This window comes from Lagenorhynchus albirostris, chromosome 3 (genome assembly GCF_949774975.1).
Source record: "Lagenorhynchus albirostris chromosome 3, mLagAlb1.1, whole genome shotgun sequence".
NCBI lineage: Eukaryota > Metazoa > Chordata > Mammalia > Artiodactyla > Delphinidae > Lagenorhynchus > Lagenorhynchus albirostris.
Genome location: NC_083097.1, coordinates 149336937 through 149360016, shown reverse-complemented (window position 1 = coordinate 149360016; position 23080 = coordinate 149336937).

Sequence of the window (23080 nt, the reverse complement as noted above, 5' to 3'; positions counted from 1 at the left end):
TAGGAATATTATTTTTCAAATTGAAGTATAGTTGTCTTACAAAATTTCAGATGTACAGCAACGTGATTCTGTTATACATATTATACATATATATATATATATATATACATATATTCTTTTTCAGATTCTTTTCTATTATAGGTTATCACAAGACATTGAATATAGTTCCCTATGCTATACAGTAGGTCCTTGTTGCTTATCTATTTTATATGCAGTATTGTGTATGTGTTAATCCCAAATTCCAAATTTATCCCTCCCCCCATTTTCCCCTTTGGTAACCATAAGTTTGTTTTCTATTTCTGTGAGTCTATTTCTGTTTTGTAAGTAAGTTCATTTGTATCATATCTTAGATTCCACATATAAGTGATATCATATTATATTTGTTTTTGTCTGACCTACTTCACTTAGTATGATAATCTCTAGGTCCATCCGTGTTGTTGCAAATAGCATTATTTCATTCTTTTTTATGGCTGCATAGTATTCCATTGTATATATGTACCACATCTCCTTTATCAATTCATCTGTTGATGGACATTTAGGCTGCTTCCATGTCTTGGCTATTGTGAACAGTGCTGCTATGAACACAGGGGTGCATGTATCTTTTCAAATTAGAGTTTTCTCTGGATATAAACCCAGGAGTGGGATTGCAGGCTTGTATGGTGACTCTATTTTTAGTTTTTTAAAGAACCTCCATACTTTTCTCCATAGCGGTTGCACCAATTTACAGCATATAACTTTTTTTTCCTATCGCATCACAGAAAAAGATGGACAGAGATTTTTTTTTTATTGCCTGAACACTAGTGCTAGAAAAGGCAATAATTATATGGCACTGGCTATGAACTGCAAGCTTTGCTCACTGTTAACTGCTGCTGCCGCCGCTGCCATGAGCCAAACAACAACCTCTTTGGAGATGTCTCTACTCCAAGCACACAGATTCCAAGTTTAGACACCCAAGAAGTGACTGAAAATCAAATGCACTTAGTTTTTGTCATTTATTTGGAATAACTTGAGAGTTGTGAATGAATGTCACAAGAGAATACAAATAACAAATTTCCATGAACCTATCCTCGGGGATCCTCCACCTCCCCTAATGGGACCAGGTGTTAATTTGCTGATCGTCAGAGCTGGAAGGGAGCGGAGGCATTATCTAGTCTGGTGATTGATTGCCAAACTTGTTTGGTAGTACAGCTCTTTTCTCAAAAAGACTCATTAGGATGCCTGATACGTTATACAGACAAAAATGGAAATTCTCTAGCTGAAGCAAGAGTTAGAGATGTGAGACCTTATGCTTATGAATATGACCCCATATTCAGCCCTCAGCTTCCGCCCCTGCCCCTGCCATGACCCCAAGCCAGCTCAACAGAGTCTAAGCTTATGCAAAAGAAAGGGATACTCGGTGTGCCAGGCTCTGGGGTAGAACCTAGAGCAACAAGTAGGCAACAGCTAAAGGCAGATACAGCTCCAGCTTTCATGGAGCAATCAATCCAGTGGCAAAGACCATTTCCCACCTCTGCTACGAGATCTGCAAGGTCTTTTTTTTTTTTTTGCGGTACGCGGGCCTCTCACTGTTGTGGCCTCTCCCATTGTGGAGCACAGGCTCTGGACGCGCAGGCTCAGTGGCCATGGCTCACGGGCCCAGCCGCTCCGTGGCATGTGGGATCTTCCCGGACCGGGGCACGAACCCGTGTCCCCTGCATCAGCAGGTGGACTCTCAACCACTGCCCCACCAGGGAAGCCCTCAAATGCTATATTCTAAAGATGACAAATACTGTAGGAACTTGAACTTCTTCAACTCTGAATATTTCCACCAAATTATTTAATCAAACTGGGAAGGATGGTGATTGATAAAAGCAATACCTGTACCCTGCACCCCTAAACATTGCCAAATGCGAGGAGGTGGGTATCTACTGTTTCACCTGCCCAGCCCCTTCCTCTCTATGGGGGTAAGCACAGCCTGTTAATTCACAGCCTGACTATAGCCACTACGTCTAGTGAAGGCAACCAGTGCAACTTCTACTTTGTTGCCTCCCAGTACAAGTGGGACCCTGACCCAAGCCTGACCAATCAGAATCTCTCTTGGAAGTTTTTTTTTAATGAATGTCAAGGGGAGGAGGGAAGTGCACTCATAAAAATGTGAGCCTGAAGCTGTAGGAAACTTTGAAGCCTCCCTTGGCTGAGAAAGTTACTCTGCAGTGAGAAATAATGCCTTCTGCTCTCAGAGAGAGGCTGTGAGAGAGTTCTGAAGGTATTAGAGTTACTGGTTTTATTTATTTTATTTAAAAAAACATTTTGTAGAGCAGTTTTAAGCTCACAGCAAAATTGAGAGGAAGGTACAAAGATTTCTTATATACCCCCTGCTGTGACACCTGTCTAGCCTCCTCCATCATGAACATCCCCCATCCATGTGGTACCTATGTGACAGTTGATGAGCCTACATTGATAACGTCATCATCACCCAAAGTCCATAGTTTACATTATGGTTCACTCTTGGTGCTGTATGTTCTATGGGTTTGGACAAATGTGTAATGACCTGTATCTGTTGTTAGAAGTTACAGGGTATTTCACTGCCCTAAAATTCCCCTGTGCTCTGGCTAGTCATCCCTTCTCCATACCCAACCTCTAGTAACCACTGATCATTTTATTGTCTCCATAGTTTTGCCTTTTCCAGAATGACATGGTCGGAATCATACAATATGTATCCTTTACAGATTGGCTTGTTTTCCTTAGTATTATGCATTGGAGTTTCTTCCATGCCTTTGATGGCTTGATAGCTCATTTCTTTTTAGTGCTGAATAATATTCCATCGCCTGCATGTACCACAGTTTATTTATCCATCCACTTACTGAAGGCATCTTGGTTGCTTCCAAGTTTGGGCAATTATGAATAAAGCCACTGTAAACATCTGTATGCAGGTTTTTGTGTGGGTATAATTTTTCAACTCATTTGAGTAAATACCAAGAAGTGTGATTGCTAGATCATATGGTAAAAGTATGTTTAGGTTTTTTTTGTTTGTTTCATCAATTTTAAATTTTTTTTATTTAAAAAAAATTTTAAACATCTTTATTGGAGTATAATTGCTTTACAATGGTGTGTTAGTTTCTGCTTTATAACAATGTGAATTAGTTATATATATACATATATCTCCATATCTCCTCCCTCTTGCATCTCCCTCCCTCCTACCCTCCCTATCTCACCCCTCTAGGTGGTCACAAAGCACCGAGCTGATCTCCCTGTGCTATGCGGCTGCTTCCCACTAGCTATCTATTTTACATTTCTTAGTGTATATATGTCCATGCCACTCTCTCATATCTTACCCTTCCCCCTCCCCGTGTCCTCAAGTACATTCTCTACGTCTGCGTCTTTATTCCTGTCCTGTCCCTAGGTTCTTCAGAACGATTTTTTTTTTTTAGATTCCATATAAATGTGTTAGCATATGGTATTTGTTATTCTTTTTCTGACTAACTTCACTCTGTCAGACTCTAGGTCCATCCACCTCACTTCAGATAACTCAATTTCGTTTTTTTATGGCTGAGTAATATTCCATTGTATATATGTGCCACATCTTCTTTCTCCCTTCATCTGTTGATTGACACTTAGGTTTGCTTGCATGTCCTACCTATTGTAAATCGTGCTGCAGTGAACATTGTGGTACATGACTCTTTCTGAATTGTGGTTTTCTCCAGGTATATGCCCAGTGGTGGGATTGCTGGGTTGCATGGTAGTTCTATTTTTAGTTTTTTAAGGAACCTCCACACTGTTCTCCATAGTGGCCATATCAATTTACATTCCCATCAACAGTGCAAGAGGGTCCCCTTTCTCCACACCCTCTCCAGCATTTCTTGTTTGTAGATATTTTGATGATGCCCATTCTTAACTGGTGTGAGGTGATACCTCATTGTAGTTTTCATTTACAGTTCTCTAATGATTAGTGATGTTGAGCATCCTTTCATGGATTTGTTGGCAATCTGTATATCTTCTTTAGAGAAATGTCTATTTAGTCTTCTGCCCATTTTTGGATTAGGTTGTTTGTTTCTTTGATATTGAGCTGCATGAGCTGCTTGTAAATTTGGAAGATTAATCCTTTGTCAGTATGTTTAGTTTTGAATGAAAATCACAAACTATCTTCCAGAGTGGCTGTACCATTTTGCAATCTCACCAACAATGAATAAGAGTTCCCATTGCTCCACATCCTTGTCAGCACTTGGTGTTGTCAGTGTTCTGGATTTTGGCTGTACTAATGGGTATGTAGTGGTATCTCATTGTTGTCTTAATTTGCATTTCCCAGATGACATACGATGTGGAGCATCTTTTCACATGTGTATTTGCCATCTGTATGTCTTCTTTGATGAGGTGTCTGTGAAGATCCTTGGACCATTCTTAAATCAGGTCGTTTGTTTTCTTATTGTTGAGTTTTAAGGGGTTTTATTTTGTATATTTTGGAAAATAGTCCTTTTTCAGATGTGTCTTTTGCAAGTATTTTCTCTCAGTCTGTGGTTTGTCTCTCATTGACATTGTCTTTTGTAGAGCAAAAGTTTTTAATTTTAATGAAGTCCAGCTTATCAAGTACTTCTTTCATGGACTGTGCCTTTAGTATTATATCTAAAAGGTCATTGTCATATCCAAGGTCATCTAGGCTTTCTCCTATGTTATCTTCGAGGAGTTTTATAGTTTTGCATTTTACGTTTGGGTCTATGATCCATTTTGAGTTAACTTTTGTGAAGAGTGTCAGGTCTGTGTCTAGATTCCTTTTTTTTTCTTTTTGTATGTGGATGTCTAGTTGTTCCAGCATCATTTGTTGAAAAGACTATCATATTGCCTTTGCTCCTTTGTCAAAGACCTGTTGACTATAGTATGTGGGTCTATTTCTGGGCCTCTATTCTGTTCTATTGATCTGTTTTTCTATTCTTTCACCAGTACCATACTGTCTTGATTATAGTGGCTCTATAGTAAGTCTTTAAGTCAAGTAGTGTCAGCCCTCTGACTTCGTTCTTCTCCTTTAGTATTGTGATGACTATTCTGGGTCTTTTGCTTCTCTACAGAACTTTAGAATCAGTTTGTCAATATCCACAAAACAATTGCTGGGATTTTGATTGGAATTGTGATGAATCTATAGATCAAGTTGGGAAGAACTGCCATCTTGACAATATTGATTCTTCCTATTCGTGAACGTGAGATATCTTTCCATTTATTTAGTTCTTCCTTGACTTTATTCATCAGAGTTTTGTAGTTTTCCTCATATGGATCTTGTATATGTTTTATTAGATTTATATCTAAGTATTTTTTTGGTGCTAATATAAATAGTATTGTGTTTTAAATTTCAAATTCCACTTGTTCCTGATGGTATATGGGAAAGTGATTGACTCTCGTATGTTAACCTTGTATTCTGCAACCTTGCTATAATTGCATTATTAGTTCCAAGAGTCTTTTTGTCAATTCTTTCAGATTTTCTACAAAGATGATTATGTCATCTGTGAAGAAAGACAGTTTTATTTCTTCCTTCCCAATCTATATACATTTTCTTTCCTTTTCTTGTCCTATTGCATTCACTAGAACTTCCAGTACAATGTTGAAAAGGAGTGGTGAGAAGGAACATTCTTGCTTTGTTCTTAATCTTAGCAGGTAAGCTTCTAGTTTCTCGCCATTACGTATAATGTTAAATATAGGATTTTTTGTAGATGTTTTAAAATCAAGTTGAGGAACTTTCCCTCTATTCCTAGTTTACTTGATCTTATTGTCTCTGGGACTCTGTTGTAAGCCTGATCTTCTATAGTTACAGGAAATCTCCCATAAATTCTCAACCAAACCTAAGCTAGTAACTCTGTGGCTCCATCCTGTGCGAAAAAAGCATTCTGACTAGCACACATTCCAGTAAATGCTAACGCTACCTCTTTCTCCTTTCAACTACATGTGCTGAGCACCTACGGTGCACCAGGCACAGCACTGGACATTTTCTTATGTGGAATTTTCTCTTAGAAATAGCTTTGCAAGGTTGGAATTATTTATTTGCCCTCTACAGGGAGAAACAGAGATTCCAAGTTGTTACATACTTCTCACACTCGCTGTATTAGCACCCTGTGGCTGCTATAACAATTACCACAAGTTGATGACTATAAAACATCAGACATTTGTTCTTTCACAGTTCTGGGGGGCAGATGTCTGAAATCAAGACATTGGTGGGGCCATGCTCCCTCTGGAGGCTCTATGGGAGATTATTTTCCTTGCCTCTACCAGCTTCTGGTGGTCGCCCACATTCCTTGGCTTGAGGCCACATCACTCCAATATCTGTCTCCTCATCTTCTGTCTGTGTCAAATCTCTCTCTGCTTCTCTCTTATAAGAACACTCGTCATTGGGTTTAGGATTCACCCAGATAATCCCAATGATCTCGGCATCTCAAAATTCTTAACTTAATTATATCTGTACCCACCCTTTTCACAAATAAGGTCACATTAACAGGTTCCAGGATTAGGATGTAGACACATCTTTTAGGGGGCCACTGTTCAACCAGTTACACTCAGAGTTAGCAGTCAACTGCGTTAGTAGTTAGCAGAGCAGGCCCTAAACCCAGGCTGCTCAATTCCCTGACCACAGCCCTTTCCAGTTAATCACCACAGATTCCAAAAGGAAAGAGGGACTTAGAATCACAGAATTGGGGTTACCCGGACCTCTTTTTAGAACCTCTTCTCCTTTAATTTACAATTGGTGAAACTGAGACCCAGACACAGTGAGCAATTTGCACTAAATCTCATGGTCCATTCTTTGCCAGAACCGTCTATCATCTCAGCATGCCATCTGAAAAAAATCAATACAACTTCCAGAAGTTTCAGAAATCTCTTTCTTCAAGGGACTAGCTTATTAGCTCCTTCTAGAGGCTCCCAGGATTTCATCATTATCATTTATTTTTGGTGGTGGGAGAAGAGTCTTTCTGCAGAGAACCGTAGTGAAGTATCCACCTCTGTGCTTGATGGATTCCCGGCTACACTTTATTAAAGGCCATGACAATTTCCAGTATTTGTCACAAGAAAATATCTTCCAACAAACACCAACTCATTAGGGACTGACTGTTAGGTTTATGGGTTGGTCTTGTTTTGCTCCTACCTCGTCATCTCCAACCGTAGCACCCAATCAAACTATGGCAATCAAAACCCCATACAAGTTTCCTAATAGATTCGAAGCAGGTGGGGACAGCACGCTCCACTGCAGTAGCACCCAGAGGACATGAAATATATCAAAACCCACTCCCACAGTGCAGACTTGCTTCCCCACTTAGAAAACTGGACAAGAAGCAGAGCTCAATGAACCATCTCTTTCTGTGCAAACCATTACCAGCTAAATGATATATTTTTTTTAATGTGTTGAGATCATACAATAATGAAAAGCAGTCTGGTTGAAGTGTTGGTGGTTATACAGGGCCTGGTGCAGAAATCTTGATCAAAGCCTCTTGGCATCTGAAGTCATCAGTAATTCGACAGTCTATTTGGGTAAAAAGAACTCCTTTCTGGCTGTCTGCCTTCAGGCCCACCCGGGAGAGGGGACACAACTCAAGGCTGCTGGCAAATCAAGACACCTCTTCTGAAGAGGTGATACGGAACATGCGTTGGTGGCGGCAGCTGGGTGGCGCGATCAGGTTTCACTGGGGGAGCTGTGTGTACGTTACACATGCAATTTGCTTGTATGTCGTCTGTTCTGAGCATGCCGGCGCATCCTTTACAGAACCCTGAGCGGTGGCCTTTTACTTGGATGAAACTGCAAAAAGTTCTCACAAGGAGCCATTACCCCTGCAGGAGAGGAGGGGTGAGAGCTTTAAGCAATGGGAGGGTCTGAGGCTAAGGGTCAGTCTGGTGAATTAAGATTTCATAAAATATTTCCTGATACCCACTTGTGCCAGGCCTAGGTTGGTTCCTGGGGCCAGAAAGGTGACTATTCACAACCTTGTCCTTTAAGGGTTCACGGTCTAGTTGAAAAGATGGAATATCAAAGCACAATTACGTTCAGTATAGTCCGTATTATGAAAGGGAAGACCCAGGGCTATGGGGACACCGTGAGGGCCCTGACTTGGTGTTGGGAAGACAGAGGAAACTGTCAGAAAACTGACAATATCCAAGCAGAAGCATAGCTGGGAAGACAGGGAGAGGAAAATTAAAGCATGTGCTCTTCCCAAGCATCGCCTCCAAAGTGGCCTCTTTTATAATGTTTAAAGGTAATATTTATGGACAAAATTATTATTAAGACTAAGATGAAAAGATATTAGCAGAAGAGTGTAACATGTGATTGACATGCCAGTGGTCAAACTGTGATATGCACATAAAAGGTAGTAGAAGGGTGAAACATGTTTTTTCTTTACTTTTTCACCCATCAATTGTACAGCCATACCCCCTCAGCTCTGTCCCCAGAAATGTACCCTCTGAATTCAGAATCTGATCGTGGGTTTGTTACCCAAATGAAGATGTCAGTAGGTGAAGAGGAGTGGAGGCAGGGAATAAAAGAGGAGAGAATGGATTGGGCTGAGGGAATCGCATGTGCAAAGGCACTGGGGTGGGAAGGCACAAGACAGACTTGGTGAATTCTTAACACATTGGTTTGACTGGAATGAAGATGTTGTTTAAGGGAATCCTGAGAAAAAAATGTTTGAAAGAGAGATTGGGGTCAGTTGTAAGGGTCCTTCAGTATCAAGACAAAGAATTTATTTAGGTTGCATTTTCTTTAGCAAGAAATGAGAAGCCTGAGCAAGGGGGTGATGGACTTCAAGTTGCACTTTATGAACTTGATAGTGAATTCAACCCTGTTCTAGGTTCTGGGAGAGGCACAAAATTTAAACACATGATTATATTCCTGAAGGAGGTAATAATTCGGCTTGGGAGCCATAAGGCATATATACAGCAGCAACTAAACAGTGATTATAAGTTTATATTAACAAGGATGTCCTAGTCCGTCTTGTAGTAGCAGTAGGTCCCAAGTCTTCAAGACAGTTTCCCTTCCTGAGCTTCAGTTTCCAGATCTTTAAAATGGGCATTTTCCCCCCTACCTCACAGAGTCATTGTAGGATACAAGGGATAATCCATGTAAAAGCATTTGATAGTGCCTGCCAAATTATAGATTCAGGAAGAATGGACCTTCTGTACTAGAAGGAAATGTTATCATCTCTGATTGGTCAAACAATTATTTCCCAGGCATAGGATAGATATCTTCTTAAAAATAGCTTTAAGTAAGGTTTTAGATAGCTTTTTTCCTCTCCAAATTTAAGATATTAGGGTACACAAAGAGAGGAAATACTATGCAAAATGGAAGAATTTTGGAGATGGAGATGGAAGACTGTGACCCTCTTTGATCCTGAAAACGGGGCTCCAATTAAGCTTATAATTCTTGCCTTCTAGGCTGTCTTGGATTCTGTAGCTAGAAAACATCCCTTCGGCTGTTAGTCCAAATTGAATTCTGGTACATGCAGGAGATCCAGTGGGCTGAGAGATAGAAACTGGAGACCCCTCAGCTCTTCAAGGACAGATCCCAATGTGAACCACCTGGAAAGAAAGCCTTGCCTAAGCCATCCAAACCCACTGGCCTTCAGAGTCTGATCTCTGTTTATTTTCTCATCGCACCAGAAAGGAACCAACTCCTGAGATGGATAAAAACAAACATTTGTCCGGCTCATTGTTGACACAGTCTGTGTAACTTTGTATTAATGACAGTGTTGTTATTTATGGGGACCCACCTGAGAAGATCTGTGAACACTCTGAGGATCCAAGGGCATCCTAGTCAACAAAATGTGTAGGCATTTGTTGGAGGCTAACGTTGTCTTAGGCATCATGCTGGGGCTAGGGCCTGGGGAGATGGAGATGAAGTGTCTAAAACTGAATAATTTTGTCTTTGCCTTAAATAAATGAACAACCAATGGAGGGTAAAGGTGGACATATAAATATAAACAAGTAATTATAATGCAAGGCAGAATGTTGAGACAGGAGCTAAAATTCTACAAATTTAATTTAATTTTACTTTATTTTATTATTTTATTTGTGTGAAGTGTGCTAAGTATAATTTTAGAACCCAAATCAGAGCACACAGTTGATAGCTGTACTCACTTTGGTTCGATGAAGCAGTGTGAATAACAAATTATTGTTGGAATTTCTAAGCACATACCTTAGGTAGATGGGCACAATTGAACAAAATATTTTAAACTGAGACAGTCCCATAGACGTATTATAAATAAAATGGAGATAGGTAAGGTAAGGCAGATATAGAGAAATTTATTCAACAAAAGTTTTCTTTCGGAAAGTACCGCATTCATTTGGAAGAAATACCTTGGTATCTTGTGGGAATGAACATTATACCTTATCGGAATCTCGCAGAAAACTCTGCAGGAATGGAAGAAATGCTTGATGGGCAATGCTTTTTCTGTGGAAACTGGCCAAGATGTACCTGCAGTTGAGGGAGGACACACAGGAATCTAGAAAATTCAGAAAGACATGATAATGGGGATTTGATCTATTTGGACCTCAAGAGCTGGAGCGAGCCTGGCTGGCATCTGACCTGCGGATGTAAGCATGAATGATGTGAACATTAGAAAAAGAAAGAGACCGAGTCCAACTGAGAAATAGCATTTCCTCTTCAGGAGGCAAAATAAACACTAATTATTCAAATGTATCCTCTAGAATGCAGTTGGCTCACCAACCCCACGTTACATGAGCTCTTCCTGAAAACCTTTGCATTTGAGTGTCCCAGAGCAGAGTTCTTATTTAAGCCCATGATTTTCTAATTCTCAGAATTAATTTTAAGGAAATAACTAAGGATGCTCAAAAACTCAGCCATATGGCTATTCGTCACAGCACTGTTTGTAAAAAGAAAAAGTTAGAAGCAATCTAGGTGACCAACAGTGGGAGAATGGTTAAATTATGACGCATGCATAAGATGAAATATTGTGTGGTCATTGGCAATCGTGATGTGGGCTATATTTATTGACAATGGGGAAATACCCACAATATAATATTACAGAAAAAAATAACCATTCAAAAATGTAACCATGCTTGCAGTTTTTTGAATGGTTATTTTTTCTGTAATATTATATTGTGGGCATTTTCCCATGTCAGTAAATTTGTACAAAAACAAATGTACTGTACATACATTATCCTACATAAAGAAAGGCTGGGGAGGACCTACATGGTGAAGTGAACAGTGATCACTTCAGGCTGGGGGTGTGGGAGTGATTTTTTCCCTCATCATTTCCTGCATCATCTACAGGAAATGTATATTAGATAGACAATGTATATCTATAATCATATAAATTCATAAATTCATAAAGCTATATCCACCTTAGGACTAAAAATCAAAGCAAAAGCTTATGTATCATAATGCTATTTTTTGTTAGATATTTAAAAGCACGTATTTATATACATAGAAAGGTGTCTGGAGTAAAGCTCTAGGAGTTAAAAGTCGTTGTCTTGGAGTGGGTGGGATTACGGATGGTTTATAATTTATTATTTTGGCTTAACTCTATTTTGAAAATGTTCTGCAAAGGAAAAGGGTTGTGGGGGAGAAAACTGACAGTGGAGAACCTCCATGGTTCTCCTGTGGGTAGGTCAGTCCTCTCTCAGCCCTCCTATGGCCAAGATTCTCCTAGGCAGAGAGACGATATTGAATAGTTACCAAATTCAGGTTAAGCGATGGGAAGAGAAGGGGAAGAAAATGAGTATTTTGAGCAGAGGGCCTGGGTTTTGAATCCTGATTCTGCCACTTTCTAGTTCTATGACTTAGGGCAAATTACTTAATCTCTCTGTGCCTCAGTTTTCTCATCTGTAAAATGGGCACAACGATCATTTCCACAGAGATCTGCGAGGCTCAGGGAAGGGTGAACCAGCCCCTGTCTGTATTCTTTCATTTCACAGAGGAGGCTGCAGGCACTCAGTGAGGTTAAGACACTTGCCCGAGGTCACACAGGAATGGATAGCAGAGCTGAGATTCCAAATGACCCTGAGTACGGTGCTCCCTCACCCTCCTCAGAGATGAGGGGCCCACCAGTCATTCTTTTTTTTTTTAAATTAATTTATTTATTTTTGGCTGCATTGGGTCTTTGTTGCTGCATGCGGACTTCCTCTAGTTGCGGCGAGCGGGGGATACTCTTCGTTGTGGTGCACGGGCTTCTCATTGTGGTAGCTTCTCTTGTTGCGGAGCATGGGCTCTAGAGCACAGGCTCAGTAGTTGTGGCACACGGGCTTAGTTGCTCCGTGGCATATGGGATCTTCCTGGACCAGGGCTTGAACCCGTGTCCCCTGCATTGGCAGGCGGATTCTTAACCACTGCGCCACCAGGGAAGCCCCCACCAGTCATTCTTGACTATATTTTTATTATGAGAAACAGATTCCACCGAGATAAGCAGAAAAGAATGGGAAAACCTCTCTCCCAGTGGCATTTAGCACAGCGTATAGATTTGCTCTCTGATGGTTTTCTGCTCCTTCAGCCTCCTGTCCTCTCTCATTCTCTCTCTGCTTCGTTTCCTAGGGGAGAGGTGGAGAATGAGCTCTCTTAAATTGGTGTGAATTTGGCTACAATAAAAGAAGAGAAAAAAAGGGAAAAATAAACAAACAAACAAAAAACATGAGATGCTGTTTGGGAGGAGATGCATGCTATGAAGTGTCTGGTCCAGGCATGGAGCAGCGGGTGCAGTGAGAAATAGCAAAGCTGGCAGTTCCCAGAGGAGCTGGTCCCTCTCAGCCCGCTGGTAGCGCAGAGGCAGAACAAAAACATCTGGTGTGATGTTTACCCAGCACCTTTCTCCCCAGCCCTCCCCGGACACGGAGTAATGCCTCACTCACCCCTGGGGCTGCACCTTTGTTGGGGGGAGAGAAGAAGCTTGAGGGAGGCCAAAGGGTGGTTTTTAGTTTCATTCTAATTTTCTAAATTGATATCTAGAAATGGATGAGACCCAGTGGTCTCATCAAGTGGGCCCAGAAACAATGGATAAACCTGAACCCACACAGCGCTGGCGCTGGTGGTTGAATCTTAGCCCCAGGTGATGTTATTCCACGTACGGAGGGCGAAAATCTCCACTCTAAGTGGGAGAAGATGGTAGCCGTAACAGTGGTGGGGAACGGAAGAACACAGCCCCTTAGAGACAAACCCGGCTGGTTGCAGCCCCGTCTCCACCTCCCAGCCCTGGGCCCTTCGCCAGGCATGGTTAAGAGCTTGGATTCTGGAGTGATAACAGGGCTGACACGCTTGTTCCACCACTTAGCAGCTAAGATCTGTCTAAGCTTCGGAGTCTTCAGCTATAAAATGAGGCTGTTAATAATAGGACCTCCTTTACCCTGGTGCAGCGACTGGGGAATGGGTTCATGCATCTAACACTACTGCACTGTCCTAGATGCTCAAAACTCATCCTGGTTATCATTATTCACTTAACTTCTCTGTGGCTCATGTTTCTTATCTCTGAAAAGGCACTCTTACCAACTGCCCCTCAAGCCATCCTAAGGCTTTAATGAGACAACAGCCGTGCAGCTGCTTCGTAAATACATTGCTCCTCTGTCCACCAGACTTATCTCCAGAAATCTCTCACAAACAACTGTGGGTGGTATTCTGGGAAAGCCCCTGGCACACAGTAGGTATTTCATTAAAAAAGCAACAGTAAGTTCTTGGCTTGCGTCTGTTCAGGCCAAATGGCAGAGACTTGAATAGCTTTCTATAAACAGGCAAACTGGTGATTTCATGCAGAACAAACAAGCAAATGTCTCTGATTGTTTCCTCAGCAATAGCATTTAGGGCCTAAAAATTATCTAGATGATCAACCTGACTACCCAGCACAGGGTACCCAGCACAGGAAGGAAAGGTAGTCTCAGGGCCAGGTCTCTGGGCAGCCATGATGGGGTCACATGGCATCCTGTGGACCTCAGCACCAGCTGGCAGCCGCCTGGGAAACTGACAGCAGCTTCTGTGGGCTGTGAGGACACCACCTGGTGTGATCACTCTTTCAAAGGGACTCAAACAGAGTTCCCCTAGGTGTTGACCTCTTGTGCTCTCCAGATCGCCACCTGAGGAAAGCCACTTCTGGCAGCAGGTAGATCTTTTCCAGAGGTCTTCCCAGCTCTACCTGGGGGCCATCTGACCATGACAGTCCAGCATAAATAACAAACCTTCATTCATCTCCTGTCATTCCCAGGCAGCGAGCAGGGCTCTCAGAATAATAAAAACAATGATAACTAAACCATTTTTACTGTCTGCCAGGTAGTCCTTTTAATCGCTATAATCATCCCAAGTGATGGGATGGGCTGGGTGAGCTCTGTTTTCAAGATGGGGAAACAAGCCCAGACAGTCCTCCCCTGGAGCAGAGGGACCCACCTCCAGGATCAAGGCGAAGTTTCTGAGCATGACATTCAAGGCCCCTGCCTACTCTTCCAGCCTCATTTGTCCTTTCAGGAATTCTGTGTCTGCAGAACAACTGGCTCTTTCTATGAACCCCTGGCTCTCTCCCTGTCTGCCTTTGTGCATTAGCTCTCCCAGTCTGTCTGGAATGGCCCCCGTCCTCCCCCACCTCCCCTTGGGCTCCAACTTGTCTTTCAATAAGAATTAACATGTGAGAGCATCTCTAGAGGCCAGATACGTCATCTACAAAGCAAACCTGGGAGTTAGGCATTATCATGCCCACTTTAAGGAACAGGAAACTGAGGCATAGAATAGCCAAGCAACTAGCAACAAGGTCACAGAGCCAGGAAGAGGCAGACTTGAGATTCAAATCCCTGGAGTTGGACTTTGGATGGAGCCCGATATCTTCTCCACACTATGGTGCTTCTCGGCTCAGGGATCTCCTTCTCTGGGAAGCCCTCCTTGACCTCTCTGTTGGGTTAGGCCCAGGAATGGGCCGGAGCCTGCCCTTACCAATCTATGAAAGCCAATTATTAAATTGTCAGGAATTTTGCAAGCCGGCTGTTAAACACAGCAATTATTAAAGATTCAATTATAAACACATAATTAAGTAAATTATATTAAAAACAAAGGTCATAAATACTCAAAACTTGTCACTTCCTAATTATTTTATTACATTTTACTAATATCTATGCTCTGAAGATTATTTACATCCAGTGCGTCTGTATGGTGGCGATGCTACGTAATGCGGCACTGCTGTGCAACTCTCAGTGACATCACAGTCGTAGCTTTGAGATCAGCCACAGTTGGAATATTTACACCATGGAAATTGGCAAATGCTACCTATCAGGGCTTAGTTTATTGCTGTGTTGATTGACTAGATTTAACAAAGTGATGGAGAAAATCTCAACAGGGCAGCTTCTACTTGCTGCATTGCATTGTGAATAGCCCCCCAAAACGGAAGAAAATATGCTTTCGATACTTGAAAACTAGTATTCAACTTCGCAAAGAAGTTGCTAACAACATTGATAAACAAGTGGGGCTCCAACATAGCCCTTGTTCTTTGACTTTCATCTTCATCATTAATGTCAATGAAAATATCATGTCAGAATTACACTCAAAGAATCGCTGTTCAGCACTCAGCAAGCACCCCAGCTGTGTTTGTCTCCATAGTAGCCCTAACTCCAGGGCTCTGAAACTTTCCCACCTATGTTTGCCTCTTCCGGACTCCTATTGAGAGCAGGGGTTGAGTCTTTCTCTTTATAGAACCCTCAGTTCTTGGGGTAGGCACTTAATTATTGTTGAGTAAATAAATTCATGCATTCACGGCTGCATGAATAAAGAATTAACCCTATCCCCAACGAAATCCCCTACCCCCAACAAAATGAATTCTTAAGATATCCATTTCTGCATATTTTATTCCTCTACTTATCATATATTGCTGAGTACCTACTAGGTGTCAGTCATGTTAATACTAACTTTCATGGGCTGGGCACATCGTAATGAAGAATACTACGATGGAAAAGATTAAAAATTTCTAGACTCAAGGACGTTTTGTGTCTCGTGTTCAAAACAGCCCCCAGATTCATGAATTACTTAAAGGAAAGTGAAGGCATCAACCTCACCATCTTCCCTCATCTCCAAGGATCCCAAATGAACCTCGGGAAGAACTGATTGAACTTCCATTCAATGATGATGTCATGCCCGGGGCTGAGGCACTGGAAGTCATGGAGAACCGCAGTTGTGTTTTGATTCCCCATAGATGTCTTTGAATTCGATCTTCCCCAATGACATGAGGGAGGCGATTTTCCTGTGAGTGAAGAGCTGGTTTCTCGTGTCTAAACCATCACTATCACCACGTACCTGGGAGTGTCGCCTTATGTCTGCCGAGACAGAAGGAAGAAACAGCTCAAAATAACGTACAAAACCAGGCTTAGAGGATCAGAAGATGCCAACCCGTGTTCCTTTCAACAGAGGCCCATGGTGAGCCCCTACTTCTCTTTTCCCTTTGCTACTCTCATGCAACTCAAACTTCAAGACCATCTTAGCAGATAAACAATATAGTGTGTATCCCATTAGAGTATTAATACAAAGATAGGTGGTCTAAAACTCACTAGGCAAATAATTAGCCACCAACTGAATAAGAGAAAAGAACAGCTATTAACTCACTACGTCACCTGTCAGAGGCGGCTGTATTTATATTTGGTTTGTGGTGGGAGAAGCACTTTCCCATAGCCAAGCAGGCATGATATTGGTTGCAGCAGCCCTGAGACGTCCCCCAATATATGTCTCTTTTCCTTAAAAAGAAGAGATGAGGAGGGGAAAAGAAAATCAGTTGCTTCAACTTGAAAGTCAGAGCTGAAGGAGGCGTTAGCAAAAAACTTTCCTGTGGCTCAGAGCCCTGATCACCACAATTAAAGTTCAAGGTGTGGTGCTATTTGCTCAGCGTGCTCTGACACATGAAAGAAAATGATTCAGGCAAGGAAAATAATTACACGTTAATCTGTGTTTGGCAACTGTGTTTTACCCTTTTGGCCCACAGAGCAAGATAAAAGGTGATATTGTTGAAAATGTTTTATCTGCCTTCAATGGGGTTGTCATGGGCTGCATTTGGAGACGGGCCTCTTTGGTTGGGCATTTTCCTGGCATCGTGGGGTTGCCTTTTGTGCTCCATTGCCGGGGCCGGCCAGGAGGAGCAGAGGAAAGGTAGGTTATTAGCTGTTTACTGCCCTGAATCCTTTGTATAGGAGGGTTTCCCATGGGTTTGGCCAAGTGGCAGGAAAAGTGACCCTGCCCAGGGCATAAAGCCCCAGTCCCCACCCTGGGGGCACTCACCCCGTATCATGCTCTCTGTTGCATTTTGCCGTGGAACGAAGAGGCAGACCAGCCAGGACCACAAACCTGGCTGTCTATGGAGAGAGGCGGCAGACAGCCATGGGCAAGTTGCATAGCAGGCAGCTGTGCCAGGAAGAAACGCACGCCTCGTGTAGCCAAGTCTTCTAGACCTTCAAAAGGAAAGTAAGGAAATCTGGATTTTTACAAATGAAATCTCCCAGTTTTTGCACGTTGGCTTGGTTAAAAACAAATAAAGCACGTCTATGGGCAGCACCTGGCCTACTGGTGGCCAGTTTGGGCCTCTGAAATGCAGCCCAGGGCTTAAACACTAGCTTCTGGAGTCAGAAGGATCTAGGCTCTGAGCTCAGTTTCATTGCTTCCCAGCTGGGTGATGGTGGACAAGTTACTTAAGCTAAGTCTCGATTTCCTATTTGTAAACTGGAGACAGTAACAATCATACCTCCCTCCGAGAGTTATTGTGGGGACTGAATGAGATAATGCAGGCAAGAGGCAAGTTCCTCGCACAGTCCCTGGCAAACAGTAAGCACTGAATAGATGTCAGTGATTATCACTATTTATAACTGAACCATGGAAGAATGAAAAAATACATCATCGCCCCAGGCTTTCTGTCGATTAGGACGTCTGGGACACCTTGGCTTCTCCATAGATAATTAGATAATTGCTGAATGAATGAATGAAGGATGGATGGATTAAGATGCCAGCTAGAGGCCAGAATGAACAATCCATCTGCCATCTTCTCTTCCTGGTGCTGTCCCTAGTTGTGTTTGTGCCAATCGTTGTCCTTTTTGGACCTCAACTTCTGCATCTGTAAAATGGACTGGATGTCCTTCTCTCACCAGCTCCGAGGGATGCTTTCCTGCCTCCTGACAAGATCTTTCAAGAACTCTCAGAACAAGTTAGGACGGGCCAGCAGGGACTTTACCGCCCGGCTCTGGGAGGGGAGGCAGCCTGCCACTGGGACTCTTCATAATTGAAGGAAGCCTGGTCCTCCATCATCCCACCCCACATCTGCTCTTTACTTGTCTCTCTTCTGCTTTTTTTTTTTTTTAACATCTTTATTGGAGTATAATTGCTTTACAATGGTATGTTAGTTTCAGCTTCACAACAAAATGAATCAGTTATATATATACATATATTCCCATATCTCTTCCCGCTTGCGTCTCCCTCCCTCCCACCCTCTCTTCTGCTTTTTGTCCTAGGAGGCTGACTTGGAAAACTAGCTCCCTCGCCCTCTGCTTTTCAGTATAATTTGGGCAGTAGGGAGCCCATCTGGAGATCAGGAGAAGTAGAGGAAGGAGGTGGGGTATGTAGCCTCCACACCCGAACCCCACCCTGGTGAAGGGGTTCCTCTACATAACTGTCTCTGTTCAGATTTCTGGAACTGCTACCTCCTTTCATCCCTTTGGGTCTGGGGGAGTAGCTCCCCAGGCATCTCACCTTGCCCACACCCTTGACTTGCACTTACCATCAGGGCCTGGGGTGAGTGTGCTTGCTGTTTCCTGCCCAGACCCTGATGGATACAAGCAGATACTTCTCTACCATCCAATCCGTGAAAAATGTCTTCTAAGGAAGAAGACTTCCAAGTACCCAACAGAGCACACAAGCTCGGGGATCAGACAGGCGGGAGCTCAAATCCCTGTTAGCCGCTTATTGGCTCTGTGAACCTGGACAGGTTCTGTCATGACGTGGAACCTGCTTCCTCATCTGTGCAGCGAGTTGCACGATGCATCTTCCAGGACTGAGGGGCTGAGAAGGACCGTCAGGACAGCCCCGCACGGTACTAGCCAATCACGTTCGCTCAGGGCTGCTCCTTCTCTTCTTCTGCCTCTTCTTCTTTCTTCTTCCGTCTCCTTTTTTCCTTCCTAGAGGCAAGAGTTTTTGTTTTAATTTTTTTTCAGCTTCGTACTTTTGTTAGACTGTGCCTAATAGAAATCATTCCCACTGGTGGAGTGCCCACAGGCTCTAATCTCCCAACAATCACGAATGGTTATTATGGTGGAAGGACATTATAGCCCCAAATCAGAGTGCAAAGACAAAAATTGAATATTGTTAAAATTCTTCTCGAAAATCCTTTAAAAATATTTACCCATAAATTTTGATATATTTGGTGTGGAATGTATCCTCTGCACCCTGGGTATATACACATTCTATAATGTATAAGGCAATGTACAGTACATTCAGGACTATATATGCAAAATATCATTTTACGCTGTTTCAATTAAAGAAAGAGAGAGCACAAGTAGCTGATTTTGTTGAGTCAAAGGTACCTAAGATACTGATTTTACGAATAAAGACATTGAGGCTCTGGGGTTGAGGGGAAGAAAAGACACTGAGGCTCAGAGAAGCCAAGCAATTTGTTTAAGCTAATAAGTGGCAGAGTCAAAATTCAAATCCAGGTGTATCTGACTCCAAAACCTGTTTTTACCTCGTGCCATAATGTCTGGATTTATGTGAGCTGGAATAAACACACCCTCAAAACCGGCATCATCAAAATGACTTTCAGTCTTTTATATTGGAAATGGCTTCACATACTGGGCTGGCTGCCTGTTTCACTCCCAGTCTCTCTTTTTTTTTTTAAACATCTTTTTGGAGTATAATTACTTTACAATGGTGTGTTAGTTTCTGCTTTATAACAAAGTGAATCAGCTATACGTATACATACATCCCCATATCTCTTCCCTCTTGCATCTCCCTCCCTCCCACCCTCCCTATCCCACCCATCCAGGCGGTCACAAAGCACCGAGCTGATCTCCCTGTGCTATGCGGCTGCTTCTCATTAGCTGTCTATTTTACATTTGGGAGTGTGTATCTGTCCATGCCACTCTCTCACTTTGTCACACACTCCCAGTCTCTTGACTTCGTGGGGCCTCAGCCCCCACTGAGTGGTGAGACCAGGACCCTGGGCCCCACCTGGGCGTGGGGGAGGAGCAGGGGAATGGGGGATGGTAGCGGGGCATGGCACTCACTCTTCCCTGTCGGTCAGAAGAGGCAGCATAGGATGGAGACCTCCACGGATGGACAAGCCAGGTAGAGATTTTTTTTTTTCTTTTGGCCACTGATGACCGGTGATCATTGTTGGGAGATTAAGATTCTCAGATGAAAGATAACTACCAAAGTGCCAGGTACAGAGAGGGATGGAGGAAGAGAGCCTGGCCTTCTCCCCGTGGCTCCTGGGCTGATTCGGCCCTGACCTTGGGCAAGTCATTTGATTGTTCTCATCTGTAAAATCAGCCTAATGATGGCTTCTCTTCCAAACCACTTGGATTCTCAGATGAAAGCATCCATAAAAGTGTACAGGATTGCTATTAATTGCACCCTTATTATTTTTATTATTAAGGGATGAAGCCCACTAAACTTTAACTATGTTTTGACTCTCCCCTGACTAGCAGGATGAGCTGTTGACTATCAGAGGACGAGCCTCTCTGACATCGCCCTTTGTAGGGAGGCGGGCAGACGGGCGCTCCCCACAGCAAGGCCGTCGCCCGGGCAGGTGCAGTCTGAGCTGGGTGTGCCCAGCTACCTCTGCTTCCACCCTTAGATATAACTGCATCCAACCAGCTGTGGGCAACGTGCTCAGCAATTGCAAAGAGCCAGGAGCCAGAAGTGGCTGTGTTCCAGGCCTCAGCTGTGTGATTTTATGCGCACGTCATGGACACCCTTTGCCCGTGAGCTTCTGCAGTTTGGATAATGGGAACCAGCATCATCCCGCCCATCTCCAGGCCAGATTCAGAGGAGGCAGCGCTGTGCAGGCTTTAATGCCATTATCAGGTCAAGTGTGACCGTCATCCCAACTCTAAAACATCAGTGTTGGGGAATTCCCTGGCAGTCCAGTGGTTAGGAGTCCACGCTTTCACTGCAGAGGGCGCAGGTTCCATCCCTGGCTGGGGAACTAAGATCCTACTACAAGCTATGTAATGCACTCCCCCCCCCAAAAAAAAACAACAACAACACAAAGAAAAAAACCCCCAAAACAAACAAAGAACAACAAAAAAATCAGCCTGCTGCTTTGACAAGAAATCAGTATAGGAGAGATACTTGAGCTCAGACCCCGTTTCTACCCCTTACTGCTGCTGGAAGACACAGATAATACTATCTACCTTCTAAGCTGGTAAGAAGGAAATAATTTGGATAAATCCTTAAGCCAGCGCCTGGTGCAAAGCACATGTTCAACCACTGACAGGTATGATTATCAGAGAGGAAGAACTTGACAGAGAGCAAAAATGAATTTTCCCCATAATTTGAAGGGCAATGCACATCTTTCTGGATTTATGAAGGATGCATATTATAAAAATATTAAAATAACTTTGCCTTCCTTTTTTTTACACAGAAACCGAGATCACAGAAGTGATACACAGCCTGGGACAAGATGGTGATTGGCACGAAGGAGAGCCTCAACTCGCCCACAGCCCTACCCACCAGGGCCCCCCTGGGAAGACTTTGATGGGCGTATATATCTCCTACCTCCTGACACTGTTGTCCCACACAACTTTAGAGAGCTAATGCTGCAGATCTTAAGGTCAAAAGGGGATATTTCGTCGCAAAGAGCCCTAGATTCGAAGACTTGAGTCTATTATCTGTGCCATATTTTCTTCTTTCATGCTGCCTTTTCTGCTTTAGACAAATAAGGCACGTGACTGGATCAGAGCTTCCGAAAGCGTGGAACATGGACACATTTTAATTTTCTAATCACTACGTGTTTATTAGAAATACATGAACTGGAACAGATGAACATATTAGAAGAATCTACCTCCAGCAAATCAAATCCACAATTTCATGAATAAATATTAATTATATATATATATAAAATGTATTTCAATACATTCATGTAAATTAAAAAATGAGTCGATTTCCAGCAAACTATAAATAAACAGCAGTGCAGGTGGCATTCAGATATGGCAGGCTCTCTCAGGATGCTACAGTGCCTGAGAGCTGGAAAATACTGGACCAGACCATCTCTAGATTATTTCCTGCTCTGAGGTTCTCTGAAGGGACTGGTAGAATCAGTCACCTGGCTTCTTGCAGGCCTTTCCACCCAACTCTGACAGTGTTCAAAACAACCCCAAGTTTTTCACTGAATGGTCCATGTGATCCAAACATTTCTCTCCACACCGTAGCTGAAACGTGCCACACAGTGGGAGATCCATGACTGGGGCAAGAGGGAATGAGTATGGTCTAGGAAGCCTTTTCAAACCCTTTCAGATCCTACAAGCATTTACTGAGCACTTGCTATATGCCAGTTGACATGCCAAGTCCTCACTCATGATCTGACTCTTTTAATCCTGCTGCCACCCTGTGAAATTTTACCTGCACCTGTGTCATTAGTGGGGCCTTTGGCAAGTCACTTAGTTACTAGGACCCATTTTATCTTCAGTAAAATGGAGATAATGAAATCTGTCCTGTGCATCTCATTGGATTAGCATCAGGATCAAAAGAGATTGTGTATGGGAAGTGTCTTGGAAAATACAAAGTCCTGTCCAAAGAGAAGAAAAAAAAAGAACATCAGAAAACCTCTTTCCTCTCCCTTTGCTTCTCTTTTTTTTTTTTTTTTTGCAGGACGTGGGCCTCTCACTGTTGCGGCCTCTCCCGTTGCGGAGCACAGGCTCCGGACGCGCAGGCTCAGCGGCCATGGCTCACGGGCCCAGCCGTTCTGCGGCATGTGGGATCTTCCCGGACCGGGGCACGAACCCGTGTCCCCTGCATAGGCAGGCGGACTCTCAACCACTGCGCCACCAGGGAAGCCCGCTTCTCTCTCTTTAACAAAATTCACTCTGTGCCATTAGATTATCTGTGAGGACCTATGACGTCATTTAAGTTGTCAGGGGTCTTGTTTCTCCAGCCCCTTTCAGATTTAATCAGTGGCTCCTATGACCAATCAGTGGG